General features: G+C 42.2%; 4 non-coding genes across 4 annotated transcripts; all 4 read right to left on the bottom strand.

Moving 5' to 3' along the window:
- Nucleotides 1-1,007: 1,007 nt before the first annotated feature.
- On the bottom strand, nt 1,008-1,079 carry TRNAW-CCA (transfer RNA tryptophan (anticodon CCA)). Its single transcript has one exon. It is a non-coding gene; the product is annotated as a tRNA-Trp (tRNA).
- Nucleotides 1,080-1,888: 809 nt separating this feature from the next.
- TRNAW-CCA (transfer RNA tryptophan (anticodon CCA)) lies at nt 1,889-1,960 on the bottom strand. The gene has a single exon. It is a non-coding gene; the product is annotated as a tRNA-Trp (tRNA).
- An 810-nt stretch (nt 1,961-2,770) lies between these two features.
- On the bottom strand, nt 2,771-2,842 carry TRNAW-CCA (transfer RNA tryptophan (anticodon CCA)). The gene has a single exon. It is a non-coding gene; the product is annotated as a tRNA-Trp (tRNA).
- Nucleotides 2,843-3,652: 810 nt separating this feature from the next.
- Nucleotides 3,653-3,724, bottom strand: TRNAW-CCA (transfer RNA tryptophan (anticodon CCA)). The gene has a single exon. It is a non-coding gene; the product is annotated as a tRNA-Trp (tRNA).
- Between the last annotated feature and the right edge of the window lie 16,829 nt (nt 3,725-20,553).

Below are 20,553 nucleotides of genomic sequence, written 5' to 3'. Positions count from 1 at the left end.
TTTAACGTCATCAACTTGATGTCTCAATGATCAACACCATAACTCTCTTTACTCTTGATTAGACGGTCTATTGGGTTCTCAAAAACTTTTAGCCTTAAAAAAAATATATTTGGATCGGGCCATGATTGTTTCTCGCTTGAATCGAACACGCAACCTTCTGATCTGGAGTCAAACACGCTACCGTTGCGCCACAGATCCATTTGATAACATTTGCACTTTGTATATGTCTCAAAATAAATGTCTCTTTAGAATACCAATACAATATTTATTCCTTTTTCGATTGATATACCCTTATTTATTAACTTTCACTCTTTTCAACTACTCCACTTATTAATAAATAAGGGTATTTTAGTAAATAATATTACTTTATCGTTAAAATAAATAGATCTAATCATTTTCTTAAGAACCACACAAAGTTCAAATAAGACACTTACTATGAGACTAAGGGAGTATTAAGGTAAAAGTGTGTGTACCTTGACTTGATTTCTTACTTCTCTTTTTCTTGTAAGGTCCTAGGGTTTTGGGAACCTAGAACCTCTTGCTCATAATAGCCTTCTGAAAAAGGACAATTGCTTGAATATTATTCGATTTATGATCAGATTGTTCTCATCCAATCATTTCTCTTGATCATATATATTCTCATATGGCAGGTCCATGTTTCTCCATGAGGTCTTAGAACCCTCCTTTGAACCATAGCTAAAAAGGATTCAGCTTTGGTTTAACATCATCAACTTGATGTCTCAATGATCAATACCATAATTCTCTTTACTCTTGATTAGACGGTCTATTGGCTTCTCAAAAACTTTTAGCCTTAAAAAAAATATATTTGGATCGGGCCATGATTGTTTCTCGCTCTTGTGCCCAAGCTGAAACATATTTTTTATCATGAATCAAACATTGATAAAATTGTGTTGATCTAATTACTTTCTTTTTCCTTAAGAGAAAATAGATGATGCACCGACAATGTAAATTAATTATTAAAAAATAACAAAGAAAAAAAATTGGAATGAACCTGACGTGAATCGAATACGCAACCTTCTGATCTGGAGTCAGACGCGCTACCATTGAGCCACAGATCCATTTGATAACATTTGCACTTTGTATATGTCTCAAAATAAATGTCTCTTTAGTATACCAATACAATATTTATTCTTTTTTCGATTGATATACCCTTATTTATTAACTTTCACTCTTTTCAACTACTCAACTTATTAATAAATAAGGGTATTTTACTAAATAATATTACTTTATCGTTAAAATAAACAGATCTAATCATTTTCTTAAGAACCACACAAAGTTCAAATAAGACACTTATTATGAGACGAAGGGAGTATTAAGGTAAAAGTGTGTTTACCTTGACTTGATTTCTTACTTCTCTTTTTCTTGTAAAGTCCTAGGGTTTTGGGAACCTAGAACCTCTTGCTCATAATAGCCGTCTGAAAAAGGACAATTGCTTGAATATTATTCTATTTATGATCAGATTGTTCTCATCCAATCATTTCTCTTGATCATATATATTCTCATATGGCAGGTCCATGTTTCTCCATGAGGTCTTAGAACCCTTCTTTGAACCAGAGCTAAAAAGGATTCATCTTTGGTTTAACGTCATCAACTTGATGTCTCAATGATCAACACCATAATTCTCTTTACTCTTGATTAGACGGTCTATTGGCTTCTCAAAAACTTTTAGCCTTAAAAAAAATATATTTGGATCGGGCCATGATTGTTTCTCGCTCTTGTGCCCAAGCTGAAACATATTTTTTATCACGAATCAAACATTGATAAAATTGTGTTGATCTAATTACTTTCTTTTTCCTTAAGAGAAAATAGATGATGCACCAACAATGTAAATTAATTATTAAAAAATAACAAAGAATAAAAATTGGAATGAACCTGACGTGAATCGAATACGCAACCTTCTGATCTGGAGTCAGACGCGCTACCATTGAGCCACAGATCCATTTGATAACATTTGCACTTTGTATATGTCTCAAAATAAATGTCTCTTTAGTATACCAATACAATATTTATTCTTTTTTCGATTGATATACCCTTATTTATTAACTTTCACTCTTTTCAACTACTCAACTTATTAATAAATAAGGGTATTTTACTAAATAATATTACTTTATCGTTAAAATAAACAGATCTAATCATTTTCTTAAGAACCACACAAAGTTCAAATAAGACACTTATTATGAGACGAAGGGAGTATTAAGGTAAAAGTGTGTTTACCTTGACTTGATTTCTTACTTCTCTTTTTCTTGTAAGGTCCTAGGGTTTTGGGAACCTAGAACCTCTTACTCATAATAGCCGTCTGAAAAAGGACAATTGCTTGAATATTATTCGATTTATGATCAGATTGTTCTCATCCAATCATTTCTCTTGATCATATATATTCTCATATGGCAGGTCCATGTTTCTCCATGAGGTCTTAGAACCCTTCTTTGAACCAGAGCTAAAAAGGATTCATCTTTGGTTTAACGTCATCAACTTGATGTCTCAATGATCAACACCAAAATTCTCTTTACTCTTGAGTAGACGGTCTATTGGCTTCTCAAAAACTTTTAGCCTTAAAAAAAAATATATTTGGATCGGGCCATGATTGTTTCTCGCTCTTGTGCCCAAGCTGAAACATATTTTTTATCACGAATCAAACATTGATAAAATTGTGTTGATCTAATTACTTTCTTTTTCCTTAAGAGAAAATAGATGATGCACCGACAATGTAAATTAATTATTAAAAAATAACAAAGAATAAAAATTGGAATGAACCTGACGTGAATCGAACACGCAACCTTCTGATCTGGAGTCAGACGCGCTACCATTGCGCCACAGATCCATTTGGTAACATTTGCACTTTGTATATGTCTCAAAATAAATGTCTCTTTAGAATACCAATACAATATTTATTCTTTTTTCGATTGATATACCCTTATTTATTAACTTTCACTCTTTTCAACTACTAAACTTATTAATAAATAAGGGTATTTTAGTAAATAATATCACTTTATCGTTAAAATAAACACATCTAATCATTTTCTTAAGAGCCACACAAAGTTAAAATAAGAGACTTATTATGAGACGAAGGGAGTATTAAGGTAAAACTGTGTGTACCTTGACTTGATGTCTTACTTCTCTTTTTCTTGTAAGGTCCTAGGGTTTTGGGAACCTAGAACCTCTTGCTCATAATAGCCGTCTGAAAAAGGACAATTGCTTGAATATTATTCGATTTATGATCAGATTGTTCTCATCCAATCATTTCTCTTGATCATATATATTCTCATATTGCAGGTCCATGTTTCTCCATGAGGTCTTAGAACCCTTCTTTGAACCAGAGCTAAAAAGGATTCATCTTTGGTTTAACGTGATCAACTTGATGTCTCAATGATCAACACCATAATTCTCTTTACTCTTGATTAGACGGTCTATTGGCTTCTCAAAAACTTTTAGCCTTAAAAAAAAATATATTTGGATCGGGCCATGATTGTTTCTCGCTCTTGTGCCCAAGCTGAAACATATTTTTTATCATGAATCAAACATTGATAAAATTGTGTTGATCTAATTACTTTCTTTTTCCTTAAGAGAAAATAGATGATGCACCGACAATGTAAATTAATTATTAAAAAATAACAAAGAAAAAAAATTGGAATGAACCTGACGTGAATCGAACACGCAACCTTCTGATCTGGAGTCAGACGCGCTACCATTGCGCCACAGATCCATTTGGTAACATTTGCACTTTGTATATGTCTCTGTAGCACCTCAAATTTGCACCTACCTTGTGTACATACATTTTCATCATTAGGTCATTAACATAACAAATTCCATTGCATAACATTGCATTGCCTTTTGCCCAAGTGCAAGTCATTCAGACAGATTAGGTCAACTGATCAAGAGAATCAGTCAATCAAGCAAGTAAGTGCAATTTCCATTGAGACAAATCCCTAGGGTTGGTTTATCAAGTTCATATGACCTAAGGATCATTTTGAAGTGATTTGGACAAAGATTGGATGATCAAAGCTCAACAGTCAAGCTGAATTTCCTCAGAAACCCTAGAAAGTCAACTGTGGTCAACTGTGCCTGATTTTATGGGTTGGAAGGTGTGAGATGGTTTGAAAGGCCTCATTCATGTCCATATAAGTCTCATTTGAAATTTCAAAGACCAAGGTTGAAGAATTGGAGGTCAGACAAAAAGTTTCCAGAAATAGCAGGTGACCTGTAATTTCAACTGCCCAAAATGGAAAGTTTTTCTCCTCAAAATTACTTCATCATACAAGCTTCAAATGGAATTTTGTCCAACATGAAAGTTGAAGATCTTGTTCTCACCTTTCCAAAAAGTCCAAGAACATGAAATTCCCATGTGTGGTTGGCAAGATATGATCAAATCATTTTCAGAATATGTTGAACTTCAAAAGGCCATAACTCATGAACCATTTGGCCAAATTGGGTGATTCTTTTTTGAGCAAGTCATATTTGACATGTACTATCACATTGCATCATCACATTTCATTGAAAACCTTCACATAAAAAGGTCATTTTTCAAGTGAACCATTTAAAAATTGGTGGGAAAAATAGTGATTTTCAAAATTACATGTCATTTGCACTTGAAACCTTTTCCAACACATCATAAGCATCATTTTGGACTTGTTTGCATTGCCTTTACACTGTTACATTGGCTACAATTGGAAAGGGCATTTTGGCCACTTTGCTTAACATGTGCATTACACTAATCCACTTGAATTTTGCCTAATTGTGATTAACACTTGGATTAATACATGGTATAAAGGCATAATCATAACAAAAATTGGTAATCACATTTCATTTTCTCAGATCCAAACTCAAAATCACCAAAATCCTCTCCAATTTTCTTCAAACTTTCTCACACTTTTTTCACTCATTCATCAAGAATCCTTCATCTTTTGTGCTATCTTTTGCTTTGATCTTCATCTGCAGGTACAAGAGAAGAACTGTTTGCAGCTAACATCGAAAGAATCGTGCAAATTCCTCACTGTTGCAACCTTGAGCTTCAATGGCAGTTCGAAAATTCTCCATCATCCAAGCACTGTTGAGCTGAGCTATCACCTCCATTCACCTCCTGCACCATAATAGGCCATCTGTTTCGCACAATTAGGACTTGAATCCACCGAATCCAACACTGCATCATCACTAAGGTCAGAATTCGATCGATACAATTCTTGAAATTAGGCTGTGGATCTTGTAGATCTTACTTTGTAGATCATGCAGAACTTTAGATTGAGAATTTCCATGATGAATCGAGCGAGTTATTGCGATTTGAATCTTGACATGTTAAACTATTTTTGCTCGATCCGTGAAGTATGAGTAGATTTAGGTTAAATGCTTGTTAGATTCATGATGTATATTGAACGCCGGTCATTTTGATATAAGGCATGATGATTTTCGTGATGATTTTGTCCTTGATGATTTCTGGAATGATGAACGCGATGAACACTCCAATTCCTTTCCCAGATCGCGCGTTTGATCTTGTTTTGCCAGGCTTCATTTTCAAATTGTGTTTACCGCGTGAATCAGCCAATAACGCGATGCCAGCTCCTTTAGTGAAACGGGGCGTTTCGCCCCTGGCTCCGTTTATTTACCAAAATGCCACTGGCGCCATTTATTTCATTTAAATTGTTAAATAAATATTTCATTTCATCACTAATCTTCAAAAATTCATAGAATATTCATGGGTGATCCAATTTGAGTGAGGATTTTTGTGTTCATCTCCAAATTCTCTCTAGTTTTTTTTTTTTAGGTATGATAGTCAAAGTTGTGCCTGGCTGATTTTTTGACTTTGCCTAATGCCTTTGACCATGTATGCCATGTGTATATGTTTTGCCATATTGATCATGAAATCTTGATGCCTTATCCAAAATGTGTGAAATTTTATATGCATATTCTTGACTCTTTCCTGGTGATTTTGATATATAGTTTGCTAATTTTGAGTCCCTGGTTAGAGAGATATGATGTGGTCAAGTTGAGTGTGACAATGTGTGTCACACTATGTTATGCCATGTTCTTGAATTTTGTTTCCATGCTTAGTGAATTCCATTTGCTCTCAATTTTTGCATGTGATTACATATGTATGTTAGGTTTAACCTGGAGTTTTGGTAGGATTTGTTGATCCATTTCCTATTTGATTGGTATTTTTGTTTGCTGTTTAGTCATTTTAGGGTTTTTCTTGAGTGATCGACTTACATAGCTTGTGAAATGCTCATACCTTGTCATATGAAGATGAAATTTTGTGGATTGTTTCTTAACATATTTAACTTCATTTTTTCTTTGGTGTGGTTCATTTATCTTATGCCATTTCTGTTTTACACTTACCTAAAGTTGATACGTGATTTGTGGCCTTGTTTGAGTTTGTTTTTGCATACCATGATTTGTTGATTTTAATTTCTATACTTCCCCTGGTCCAAATAGCATGAAATTTGATATGGTACTCATTGAGTGTGTTCTGTTTAAGCTTGAATTTTCTGGGAATTTATTGAGCTATTTTGGTATTGGTTTGATTGTGACCATTCTGTTTGCTCCAATGTGATCCCAAAATGCATAGTTTGACATGTTTAGCTTATGAAATGCAATTGGTGAATGTTTTTGATATGGGACCAACTGGAAGTTCTTCTTATTTGTTAAATCTTGACTTTGATTAATTTTCACTTGCTGTTTTGGATTTTTCACCTCCTTTTGACCCTAGGCTTGTCCTAGTGGTCTTATTTCTCACATTTGAGTTGTTTTTTCAGGTTAAGAAGCAAATGCTTTGAAGAGATTAATTCAAGTTGATTTTGGTTTAGTTGTTTGTGATGAACTAACTTGGTTTATTTTGTAGGATGCTAACTCATTTGCTTTGAGTTTGTGCTTTGCACATGTGATTGATTGTATTGACTGTTGATTCTTATCTTGTTGGTTTTGACTTTGTGATTGGGATGCTGATTATATTTGATTGATTTCAGGTACCCTTAGTTGCTCAGTTCTTTTAAGAACTTGCATTGATTTACTTGCTAAGCATTAGCATTGAGGTAGAATCTCTTGTTTCCATGTAGTCTGGAAGACCCGGCCTGTTACTTGGCCAGGCACCTGTCTGAAGTCCTCCTTAAGAGGCAATGCTTGTGCTTGTTTATTTTTGTCCCCAAGCAGGTAAAGACCTTTTGATAAGGCAATTGGCAGAACCCAAGGGATGTGCAATCCATCCCCTGCTATTCTTGTTGAGTCGTCCCTCTGGTCACACCACTGTGTTGACGCATTGAGGACAGTAACCCAAGATCTTATACAGTTGTACAATTGAGTCTGTGTCTTGAGTGTAGAAGGGTTCCCACATTCTGAACCCACGCTCCTTTGTCTGAAGCTCTCCCTGGCCAGGGATAAGAGCTGTGAAGTCTTATCTTCACCCACCTTTCCTCAGCTTCACCTTGGCTCTCAATGTCAAGGTTAAGAGCAAAACTCACCCTGTACAGTTGGCTTGCTCTTGCAGCCCCACCCTTGTTTGAGCCTCACTTGTGTGCATATAGTGTGTGCTGTTTGTGATTGTTTGCTATTGCTTGTGCTTTAGGATAGGCTTCCTTCCTGTGCAAGTTAGCTAGAAACCTTAACTTAGGGATGATTTTGCATGATAACATCTAGGCTCGAGTCGTAGTCTCCCTAGTTGTGTCTCCCTCTGTTATCTGGTTAGGCTAGCCCTGTGTCCCTTCGTAGGGGAACTACGTCGCCCTGATCCTCATACCAGATGAGGTACGTAGGCAGGAGATGAGCTGATCTCTCCGGGCGCCCGTTTTGTTTTGTGTTGCGTGTGTCAGGAGATGGATGTAAGCCCAGCGATTGGCATTCCGTATCCTCTTGTTGTGTGCTTGGAGTCCGGTATAAGTCCATCAAGTGGCATCTGGTTTCCAGTGTGGATGTGTTTGGTTCGGAAGCTGATATAAGTCCAGCGATTGGCATTCGGGTTCCATGTTTGCCTGTTTTTGTGTGGAGTTTGACGTAAGCCCAGCGATTGGCAGTCAATTTCCTGTGTTGTTTTGTTTGTGTGCGTGAGCCGAGCTACGAATGCTCTGATTCTTCTTCGTCTGAGAAGATACGTATGCATAGGATGCGATATCCTAGCGAGCATGTGTTTTCCCCAGGCCGAACTACTTCGACTCTGATGTCTATGCCTGATAGACTAAGTAGGCCCAGGATGTGATATCCTGCCGAGTCAGTCTTGTTTGTTTTCTTGTGTCTCTTTCAGCCAGTGTTTGTTGGTTTATGAGCAGTGTTTTAGCAACCATTTTCTTTCCTATTGTGCGTGGATCCCGTCGAGTACGACGGATGCGTAGGGGTGCTAATACCTTCCCTTCGCATAACCGACTCCCGATCCCATTCTCTTTGGTCGCGAGACCATGCTTTTTCCAGGTTTACTCTGAGCGTTTCCTTTCCCTCTTTTGGGATAAATAACGGACGGTGGCGGCTCTGTTGTTCTTGTTTTCCCGCCGGTTTTTCGCGTAATGCGACAGCTGGCGACTCTGCTGGGGATGTAAGAGAAGTTGACCTCTTGCTGGTCCATCTTCCCCGAGCGAGTCTCTCCTAGCGTTCTCTAGGTTAGGGCTTTGGTTGCTTTTTGCTGTGTTATTTATTGCATTCATTGTTTATTGTTTGCATTTATTGTTTGCATTAATGTTTGCATTCATTCATATTCATTTGTGCTGGTTGTGCTGTGTTTCTCTGTTTGGGGTGGGAGTTACCCGAGGTAAAAGGCCCAATACCCAGGCTATGAGTGAAATCTAGGAAACCTAGGAATAGAGTGATTCATGGGAAGTGGGTGGTATGCGCCACTTAGCGGAAAATTGACATCACGAGCAGTTCAGACCCTGGTAGGATATTATCGTTACATACTTCGGGTGTGTATATGATGATATTCTGCGAAAGGTTATTTATGCTGCGTTTCTCTCGACCTTACCCTGGCCTAGATGACACCCGTGAGTGGGGAGGGAAGGATCATTTTAACAGGTACAGATGGTGACTGTTGGTGACCGGTAGGTGACTTGATGGTGACTCAGGGTTCTGTTAGTGACTCAGTTTCTCAGATTGGGTTCAGATGACAGTTGATCAGTTGACTTTGGGTTTCAGATGATCGTGATCAGGGTTCGAGCCGAAGCTTCGATCCTGTGTTCAGAGATGCACAGCTTGCCAGTCGTGTCTGCATCATGTGCATCATAGCATGTTTATTTTTCAAATGAAATGCAATAAAAAAAAATTTGAAAAAAAAAAGAGAAAAAAAAAAGAAAAACTAATCCCTGCATGCATATCATTTCTCAGGTACATTCCAGAGCTTGGTTCACTGATAGAGATGGCAACAGTCCCAGAGCCGAAGCGGAAGACCTGTTCCTATAGCTTTCATCGTGAGCCTCTGACGTCTCTGATCGAGTTGAGTAGCCTTGTGATTAGGGATCATCAGAAGGGGTTCAGTGACCAGTATGGGGATCTGTTGACTTTGTTGAAGATGGCAGTCGATCCAGTGTCGCTGCAGACTCTTCTTCAGTTCTACGACCCGGAGCTTAGATGTTTCACTTTCCAGGACTATCAGTTGGCGCCTACTCTCGAGGAGTACTCCATTCTGTTGTGTGTCCCTATTCAGCATCAGATTCCTTTCTTGGACGTACCAAAGGAAGTTGACTTCAGGGTTATTGCTAGGGCTCTTCATCTGAGTATCGGAGAGATCAATGATAGTTGGAAGACCAGTGGGGATACAGTTGGGCTGCCTTTGAAGTTTCTGCTGAGAGTTGCTAGAGGAGAAGTAGAGAAGGGAAATTGGGAAGCTTTTTATGCCCAGCTTGCTGTTATGATCTATGGGATCGTCCTGTTTCCGAGTATGCCCAACTTTGTTGACTATGCTGTAGTCTGCATCTTCATTGGAGGGAATCCGGTTCCTACTCTGTTAGCTGACACTTACTATGCTATCCACAGTAGGCATGGTAAGGGTGGAGCTATCAGATGTTGTCTCCCACTCTTGCTCAGGTGGTTTATGTCTCTCCTGCCAGTCAGTGGACCGTTTGTGGATGCTCAGAGCACTTATAGGTGGACTCAGAGGGTCATGTCTCCCACTTCGTATGACATCAGATGGCAGTCATACAGGATGGATGTGCGGGATGTTATTATGAGTTGTGGAGAATTCCGGAACGTGCCACTTGTGGGGACTAAGGGTTGCATCAATTACAACCCAATTCTTTCTCTTCGCCAGTTAGGGTTCGTGATGAGTGGAAGACCACTTGAAGCTGAGATAGCTGAAAGTGTGTATTTTGAGAAGCGTGCTGACCCTGCTAGATTGGAGCAGATTGGAAGAGCTTGGAAGTCTATTAGTGTCAGGGATGGGGCTGTCTTAGGGAAGAAGTTCGCCATAGCTATGCCTGATTACATTGATTGGGTGAAGAAGAGAGTGGAGACTTTACTGTTGCCCTATGATAGGATGAATCCGTTGCAAGTGCAACCACCCTTGATTCTTGCTGAAACTGTGCCTGTTGAGCAGTACAAGCAAGCCCTGATGGAGAATCGTCGCCTGAAGGAGAAAGAGCAAGATGCCCAGATGGAGTTGTACCAAGCCAAAGCTGATAGGTTGAACCTGACTCATCAACTCAGAGATGCCCAGAGTGCAGATGTTGGTGGAGTGAGGAGCAAGAAGAGATCTTATTCAGAGATGGAAAACTTGTTGGATGCAGAGCACAGAGAGTGTTTGAGACTGCAGAGAGCTGAGGCCGGTTATCTGAAGAAGATCAGAGACTTGGAGAAGCAACTCATAGACAAAGATATCCAGTTGAAGAAGGAAGTCGACCAAAGACTTGCATCAGAAGACCGACTTGGGTCAGAAGTTGTCGAGCTTAGAAGACAGTTGAAGGAGAAGATCACTCCCTTGCCAGAATGTTCAGAGTGTGAACTGTTGATAGACCAGTGTCACTACTTAAAGACGCTCATTCCTGGAGGCCGCTTGTCTTAGCTTGTACTTTTCTGATGTTATGTTGAGAATCACCCCCAGGCTTGTTGGGTGGGATTCTTTGTTGTACTTTGTTGGATATTTGGATCTTTGTTGTATGATCCAGTTGCTCATTTATAGATGAGATTGTTGTTTCACTCTGTACTCACTGCTCTGTTGTATGCTGTTTCTGTATCTCCTTGTTGCTTTCGTGTTGTTGCAGGTTGCCATCTTTTGAAGATGGATCAGGCTCTTTGAATGCCTGAGGAATGATCATTGTCATGTGCATCAGCATCATACTCATAACATTTGCATAACAGGTGTGCTTGTGCCGACTTCTCACTCTGGTTCCTGTGTCAGGCAGGATAGCTGATCAGAGACCGCACCGGTATTCTACCAGACTTAATCAGCGCAGAAGCATGGATCAGGTTCAGAATGAATTGGCTGAGATAAGGGCGAACATGGCCCAGTTCATGACGATGATGCAAGGGGTTGCTCAGGGTCAGGAGGAGCTCCGTGCTTTGGTTCAGAGACAAGAGACGGTTATTCAGGCGTCTAACCGTGGTTCACCTGCTGGTATTCTCGTGCCTGAGAATATCAATGTTGCTGCTGCACCCGTTCATGACTATGCTGTGGGAGATGAACTCAGGGGTATCAGAATCAATGGTCAGCCTCTTGCTGCAGAGGTCAATGCCAGAGCTACCCGGGCTCCGGTGCGTCATCCAGCTCCTATTGTCGACAGACAAGAGGACATGTTCACCATGCTGAGTGAAGATGAGGATGTGGTCAGAGATGTTGTCAGAGTGGAGGACAGGGATCGGAAAGTTGATGCCCTGGATGAGAAGATTCGTGCAATAGAGTGTCAGAACTCTCTTGGTTTTGACGTAACAAATCTGGGGTTGGTGGAAGGTCTGAGAATTCCCCACAAATTCAAAGCGCCCACCTTTGACAAGTACAATGGTACTTCTTGCCCTCGCACTCATGTGCAGGCCTATTATCGGAAGATCTCGGCATATACAGATGACGAGAAAATGTGGATGTACTTTTTCCAAGATAGTCTATCTGGGGCATCTTTGGATTGGTACATGGAGCTCAAAAGAGATTCTATTCGATGTTGGAGGGATCTGGGAGAAGCTTTTCTCAGACAGTACAAGCACAACATGGATATGGCACCGAGCCGGACTCAGCTGCAGAGTCTGTGCCAGAAAAATAATGAAAGCTTCAAAGAGTACGCCCAGAGGTGGCGTGAACTTGCTGCGAGAGTTCAACCCCCTATGCTGGAAAGGGAGTTGACAGATATGTTTATTGGCACACTTCAGGGTGTTTTCATGGACCGAATGGGGAGTTGCCCATTTGGAAGCTTCTCCGATGTTGTGATCTGCGGTGAGAGGACTGAGAGCTTGATCAAGGCTGGGAAGATCAGTGATGCTGGTTCCTCTTCATCCAAGAAACCTTTCTCTGGGGCACCTCGCCGTAGAGAAGGAGAGACTAATGCTGTTCAACACCGCCGGGTTCAGAACAGAAATCAGAATCAATACAGACAGGTTGCTGTAGTGACCATCCGTGCACCTCAACAACGCCAACCTCCGCAACAACCGAGACAACAACAACAACGATAACAACAACAACAACGACCATATCAGCCAAGGCAACGGATGCCCGAACGACGCTTTGATCCTTTGCCAATGACCTACGCTGAGCTACTGCCTGAGTTGCTCAGATTAGGTTTTGTCGAGTTGAGAACCATGGCTCCGCCAATTGTTTTGCCACCTGGGTATGATGTTAATGTCCAGTGCGATTTCCATTCTGGGGCACCAGGGCATAATATTGAGAAATGTCGGGCTTTTCAGCATAAAGTCCAGGATTTGATCGATGCCAAGACGATCAACTTCGCCCCTGTGCCTAATGTTGTGAACAATCCCATGCCGGCGCATGGTGCTCATCGGGTAAACTATGTTGAGAGTGAAGCTGAAGATCTGGTTGTCCGGGTTGACGAGATTCAGACTTCACTGCTTGTGGTTAAAGACCGTCTGTTGAAAGGTGGTGTTCATCCGGGTTGTGATGAAAACTGTGTGGGCTATGCAAAAGCTGAGAATGGGTGTGAACTGTTAAGGGCTGGTATACAGAGTCTGATTGATGAGGGCTGTGTCCAGTTTGGTAGGGCTGATAACAGAAATCGTGGGGCAGTGTCTACTGTCACGATATTCTTTAAACCGTCTGAGGGACGTACGCCTACAACAAGTGGTAATCCAGTTACCATTGCTGCACCAGTCTTCGCCAGTACTCCAACGACCATCGTTGCTCCGGTAAGAAGGGCTAAGAACAGTAATGCTGTGCCTTGGAAGTATGACAATGCCTACCGAAGCAACATGAGGGCTGAGAATAGGGTCAAACCTTCGAATCAAGCGCCCGTGACAATTAATGCACCAGTCAGTAGAGCTCCTGTGGTTGCGAGTCCCGTTGTGGACAACGTTGGTGGTCCAGGAGGCTTTACTCGCAGTGGTCGGCTGTTTGCGCCTCAACCGTTGAGGGATGCCAATGCTGAGGCATCTACTAGAGCTAAGGGCAAACAGGCCGTGGTTGACGAAGCGCCTGCTCAAACGAATGTGCCTGGTGGCTCGTTCGAAAAAGACGTGGAGGAGTTCATGCGCATCATTAAGAAGAGTGACTACAAAATTGTGGATCAACTCAACCAAACTCCTTCCAAAATCTCTATTCTGTCTCTGCTGCTGTGCTCTGAGGCACATCGAGACGCCTTGCTGAAAATGTTGAATATGGCGTATGTACCTCAGGAGATTTCAGTCAACCAGCTTGAAGGTGTAATTGCTAACGTGAGTACCCGACACGGCGTGGGGTTCACTGATCTTGATTTAATGCCCGAGGGTCGGAATCATAACAAAGCCTTGCACATCACCATGGAGTGCAAGGGGGCTGTTTTGTCTCACGTACTAGTGGACACCGGGTCTTCTCTAAATGTGCTGCCGAAGCAAATCTTGAAAAAGATACCTATTGAAGGAGTTGTGTTGACACCTAGCGACCTGATAGTTCGTGCTTTTGACGGATCCAAACGTTCTATGTTTGGGGAAGTCACTTTGCCCATAAAGATAGGTCCTGAGGAGTTTGACATCGTCTTCTATGTCATGGACATCCAGCCTGCTTACAGTCGCCTACTGGGACGTCCATGGATTCATGCAGCAGGGGCAGTCTCGTCGACTCTCCACCAGAAGCTCAAATACGTCTGGAATGGTCAGATTGTGACCGTATGCGGTGAAGAGGATATCTTGGTGAGTCATTTGTCCTCGTTCAAATATGTCGAGGTGGATGGCGAGATCCACGAGACTTTATGCCAGGCGTTCGAGACGGTGGCTCTTGAGAAGGTGGCGTATGCTGAACAGAGGAAGCCAGGTGCTTCAATTACTTCTTACAAGCAGGCTAAGGAGGTTGTTGATTCCGGTAAGGCTGAAGGCTGGGGCAAGATGGTGGACTTGCCTGTCAAAGAAGATAAATTTGGCATTGGTTATGAGCCTCTCCAAGCAGAGCAGGGTGCAGCGGGTCCGAGTACCTTCACCAGCGCTGGGCTGATGAACCACCGTGACGTCTTCGCAGCCGATGTTGAAGACAGTGACAGTGACATTGATCTCGACTGCTGGGTTCGCCCGAGTGCACCAGGGGAGGTGATCAGCAATTGGACTGCAACGGATATAGTCCAAGTTACTCTTCAAACAGAGTAATTTTCTTTTGTTTTTTCATTCTGCACAAAACCCTACGTTCTGCCCAAGGCGTAGTGGTTCATTGTAGGGCCTCATGTTTTCAGTGATTATCATTAATAAAGGATGTTTTGCAAACAATTTTGTGATCCCTGTCTTTCTATTTTGTTTTCACTTTTTCAAAAAAATAAAAATGGCAATGTTTTTGTTTTTGTGACTTTCTTGAACTCTTTTTCTAAAATAAAGCATTAAAACATGCAGAAGTGACCTTATGGCATCCACTATGAACAAATTTGTTATGGCTCAGTATGATTTCGACAATCCCATCTACCAAGCTGAAGAGGAGAGTGGTGAAGACAGTGAACTCCCGAAAGAATTGGCTAGATTGTTGAAGCAAGAGGAAAGGGTCATCCAACCTCATCAGGAGGATTTGGAGATTGTTAATCTTGGTACTGAGGACGCCAGAAGGGATATCAAGATCGGGGCTGCTTTGAAACCAGAGGTCAAGAGCAGATTGGTTGAGATGCTGAGAGAGTATGTAGAGATATTCGCCTGGTCTTATCAGGATATGCCTGGGCTGAATACTGATATTGTGGTTCATAGACTACCTCTCAGAGATGATTGTCCTTCGGTCAAGCAGAAGCTTCGTAGAACGAGTCCTGATATGGCAGTGAAAATCAAGGAAGAGGTTCAGAAGCAGTTCGATGCGGGTTTCTTGTCAGTGACAACGTACCCACCGTGGGTAGCCAACATCGTTCCCGTGCCGAAGAAGGATGGCAAAGTCAGAATGTGTGTCGATTACTGGGATCTGAACAGAGCGAGTCCGAAAGATGATTTCCCATTACCTCACATTGATGTATTGGTGGATAATACGGCTCAATCCTCGGTATTCTCCTTCATGGATGGTTTCTCGGGCTATAATCAGATTAAGATGGCGCCAGAGGACATGGAAAAGACGACATTCATTACACCTTGGGGCACGTTCTGCTATAAGGTGATGCCATTTGGGCTGAAGAATGCCGGTGCTACCTATCAGAGGGCAATGCCGACTCTCTTTCATGACATGATGCACAAAGAGATTGAAGTGTATGTGGATGACATGATTGTGAAGTCGCAAACGGAAGAGGAGCACCTGGTTAATTTGCAGAAGTTGTTTGACAGATTGGTCAAGTTCAAACTGAGGCTGAATCCAAACAAGTGCACATTTGGGGTGAGATCAGGGAAGCTGTTAGGCTTCATTGTCAGTGAGAAAGGGATTGAGGTTGATCCAGCAAAAGTCAAAGCTATTCAGGAGATGCCTGAACCAAAAACAGAAAAGCAGGTTCGTGGGCTTTTAGGGAGATTGAATTACATTGCAAGGTTTGTATCTCACCTAACTGCCACGTGTGAACCGATATTCAAGTTGCTTAGAAAGAATCAAGCAATCAGGTGGAATGACGACTGTCAGAAAGCTTTTGACAAGATTAAAGAGTATTTGCAGAAACCTCCAATCCTGATTCCTCCCGTTCCAGGGAGACCATTGATAATGTACCTGTCAGTTACCGAGAACTCGATGGGGTGTGTATTGGGACAGCATGACGAGTCTGGTCGAAAAGAGCATGCCATATACTACCTTAGCAAAAAGTTTACCGACTGTGAAATCAAATATTCATAGCTTGAGAAAACTTGTTGTGCTTTGGCCTGGGCTGCTCGCCGACTGAGGCAGTATATGCTGAACCATACTACCTTACTGATTTCTAAGATGGATCCAGTGAAATACATCTTTGAGAAGCCGGCTCTCACCGGACGTGTTGCCCGTTGGCAGATGATCTTAACAGAGTATGATATCCAGTACACGTCGCAGAAGGCTATTAAAGGTAGTGTTTTGTCAGACTATCTCGCCGAACAACCGATCGATGATTATCAGCCTATGATGTTTGAATTCCCTGATGAAGACATCATGTATCTTAAGATGAAAGATTGCGAAGAGCCTCTTGTCGAGGAAGGACCGGACCCTGATGACAAGTGGACACTGATGTTTGATGGGGCTGTGAATGTGAATGGTAACGGTGTTGGTGCAGTGCTGATCAATCCGAAAGGTGCTCATATACCTTTTGCTGCCAGATTGACTTTTGATGTCACCAACAACGAAGCTGAGTATGAGGCTTGTATCATAGGGATAGAAGAAGCCATTGACTTGAGAATCAAAACTCTTGACATATTTGGAGATTCCGCTCTAGTGATCAATCAGGTCAATGGAGATTGGAATACAAACCAGCCACATTTGATCCCGTATAGAGATTACACCAGAAGAATACTGACGTTCTTCAAGAAGGTGAAGTTGTATCATGTCCCGCGGGATGAGAATCAAATGGCTGATGCCTTGGCTACTTTATCTTCCATGATAAAAGTTCATTGGTGGAATCATGTGCCACACGTTGCGGTGAATCGACTCGAGAGGCCTGCGTATGTGTTTGCAGCCGAGGCTGTTGTGATCGATGAGAAGCCGTGGTACTATGATATCCAGAACTTCCTCAAGACTCAGGAGTATCCTGAAGGTGCGTCGAAGAATGACAAGAAAACCCTGAGAAGGCTAGCTGGAAGCTTTTACTTGAATCAGGATGATGTACTGTATAAGAGAAACTTTGACATGGTCTTGCTCAGATGCGTGGATAGACACGAAGCAAACATGTTGATGCAAGAAATGCATGAAGGTTCGTTTGGTACCCATGCTGGTGGTCATGCAATGTCTAAGAAATTATTGAGAGCCGGTTATTACTGGATGACTATGGAATCCGATTGCTTCAAGTATGCTCGGAAGTGCCATAAGTGTCAAATTTATGCTGATAAGGTGCATGTACCACCAAGCCCGTTGAATGTCATGAACTCGCCTTGGCCGTTTGCCATGTGGGGCATTGACATGATTGGGAAGATTGAGCCTACTGCTTCGAATGGACATCGCTTCATCCTGGTTGCGATTGATTACTTCACCAAGTGGGTGGAAGCAGCTTCCTATGCTAATGTTACCAAACAAGTGGTTGCCCGGTTCATCAAGAAAGAAATCATTTGTCGTTATGGGGTTCCTGAGAGGATCATCACTGATAATGGTTCGAATCTCAATAACAAGATGATGAAAGAGCTTTGTAAAGATTTTAAGATTGAACATCACAATTCTTCTCCTTACAGACCAAAGATGAATGGTGCTGTAGAGGCGGCAAACAAGAATATCAAGAAGATTGTGCAGAAGATGGTCGTTACGTACAAGGATTGGCATGAGATGCTGCCTTTTGCTTTGCATGGGTACCGTACCTCAGTACGTATGTCGACCGGGGCAACCCCGTACTCCCTTGTGTATGGTATGGAAGCAGTCCTACCTGTTGAAGTGGAGATCCCTTCTCTGAGAGTGTTGTTAGATGTCAAGCTGGACGAGGCCGAGTGGATTCGAACAAGGTTTAATGAGTTGAGCCTTATCGAAGAGAGACGGTTAGCAGCTGTGTGCCATGGGCATTTGTATCAGAGAAGGATGAAGCGAGCCTTTGATCAGAAAGTGCGTCCTCGGAGCTATCAGATCGGTGATCTAGTTCTGAAGAGGATCCTTCCTCCCGGTACAGATAACAGGGGCAAGTGGACTCCTAATTATGAAGGTCCATATGTTGTGAAGAAGGTCTTCTCCGGTGGAGCCTTGATGCTTACAACTATGGATGGTGAAGATTTCCCGTCCCCTGTTAACTCAGATGTAGTCAAAAAATACTTCGCATAAATTGACCCGCTGGACAAAAAGAATAAAAGAGTCCAGGCAAAAAAGGGCATCCCGGCGAACCAAAAAACAGAGAGAAAAGGTTCGGGCAAAAATTAGGGATAAAATGAAAAGAATTTGTACACCCGGTAAGTCGAAAACCCGCAAGGGCGGCTTAGGCAAAAATGGGTATCCCGGTGGATTAAAAACCCGAAAGGGCGATCCAGCCAAAAGAGGGATTAAAGCGAAGACTACAGTCTGAGTTCTCTGTACTTCGTTGCGATTCGTCGTCTGTCGTCTCGAAAGATGTGATCGGTCCAGTCATTCTTCTCAGAAAGCAAGGAGTTGGGAGGAAAACTTATGATCTGTGAGTTATAACAGAATTGGGAAATAGTGGATGTCGTGTTCACATTGCCATTAGGATAGATTTTTCCTTTTGTGCGCAATTACCTCTTTCTAGGAATTGCTTCCCAATGTAATCGCCTTTTCAGGCATATTTTTCAATCAATAAAAGTCGTTATTCAGATAAATAGCTCTCTTGTTTTTTTTTACTGTTTTGTTCGCAAAAACGTCCGAATTTTTGATAAACATGGCATATAATAAAACATGAAGGCTTAACAATAATTCGCAGAAGGATAAAACATTTGAAAATCATTTTGAATGTTGAGGACACTTGAGCGTATCTTGTCCATGTACCCCTGGGGCAGTCGTATTGCTGTTTTGCAGGTCGTCATCTGTGAGCATTTCCCCAGCAGATACTGTTCCTGAGCAAGTTGGAGAGTTGGCAAAGCTATATTCCCCTGCAGAGGTGTCTGTGGATAGTATCTTCTTTCCTCAGCAGATCTAAGGATTGCCTATCCCCAGCATGCCTGTGTTTGCAGATTTTTCCAGTGGGTGTATTCCCTAACGAATATTTCCCCAGTTGAGATCCCCCGCTGAGTGCCTGGCAGATGTTTTCCCCAGGAGGGTTCTCCGGAGCACATGTCTGATATGTTGATTTCCCCACCAGAGTTTTACTCTTCCTTAGCAGAGAGGTGTGTTATCCCCAGCAGGGTGGATTTCCCTAGCAGACCTCCCGAGTAGAGATTGGTGTTGCTTCCTCAGCAAGTTCCCCGAGTGGAGCGGGTTTCAATGAAATATTTCTCCAGCAGAGTTCATCCTACCAGCGGATTGGACGAGTTTTCGTAGCAGATTGATGTTTGCATCCCCAGCCGAGTCTATTCTACCTGTGGATTGCGTGGGTCGTCCCCAGTGGAGTAGCAATTATTCCCCAAAGCTATCCTAACTGAGGTTTGGTTGAGTCTTCCCCAGTGAAGTCGCTTTATCATTCCCCGGTAAAGTCGTCTTGTTACTCCCCGGCGAGTAGTTTCACCAGAGAGTTGCCTGGTTTACTTTCCCCAGTGGAACAGTATTGATTAATCCCCGAATAGTTGCCTGGTTTGTTCCCCAGCGGAGTATTGGTTTGCTTCCCGAGTGGAGTGGGCCCTGTGAAGGATGTTCCCCAGCGGAGTCTATCCTTTCCCCGACAGCAGTTTTGTTCTTCCAGCATGAGTGAGAAGTCGGTGCCTCCTCGGCAAAGCATTCCCCGATAAGGCTCTCCCCGCAGAGTATTCTCCAAGCAGAGTCTCCCCGCAGAGTTGGAGTGTCTGATCTTATGGCTCCCTAGCCAGTGTTGCATTTTGCATGAAGTAATCATTGCATCTTCAAAAATGCGTAGCATTTCCATTCAAGATGGAGCATTACGCCATAGAAAAATTCAAACATATGCATTCATGTGTTCGAAACCCCATCAGACTGTATCCCCGGCAGAAGCGGATATTTGTTCAACCTGTACGGCACGTTTGCTACAGTGGCTCCAGTCAACTGTTGATGTTGACAATCCCCACAGAGGTTTATTTCCTCATCCGTTAGTGAAAGGAAAGCCTGTTTCTCCCGAGTGAGACCCCCTGCAAGTGTTCAGCCTTGCCCTGTCATCTTGTAAATGTCAGTGTTCTGTTAACACCCGCGTGTGTTATTTCTTTGGTGTCGGTAAACACCATCTTTTGGTGATTTCCAGTCATGCGTAAGTGTCTGGTCTTCTTTGGTGTCGGTAAATACCATTTTTCGGTGCTTTCCCAGTCATGCGTAAGTGTCTGGTTTTCTTTGATGACTGTAAACATCATCTTTCGATGTTC

The sequence above is a fragment of the Lathyrus oleraceus genome, chromosome 4 (genome assembly GCF_024323335.1).
Source record: "Lathyrus oleraceus cultivar Zhongwan6 chromosome 4, CAAS_Psat_ZW6_1.0, whole genome shotgun sequence".
NCBI lineage: Eukaryota > Viridiplantae > Streptophyta > Magnoliopsida > Fabales > Fabaceae > Lathyrus > Lathyrus oleraceus.
The sequence above is the reverse complement of the archived record's forward strand: the minus strand, read 5'-3'. Positions and strand labels throughout refer to the sequence as shown.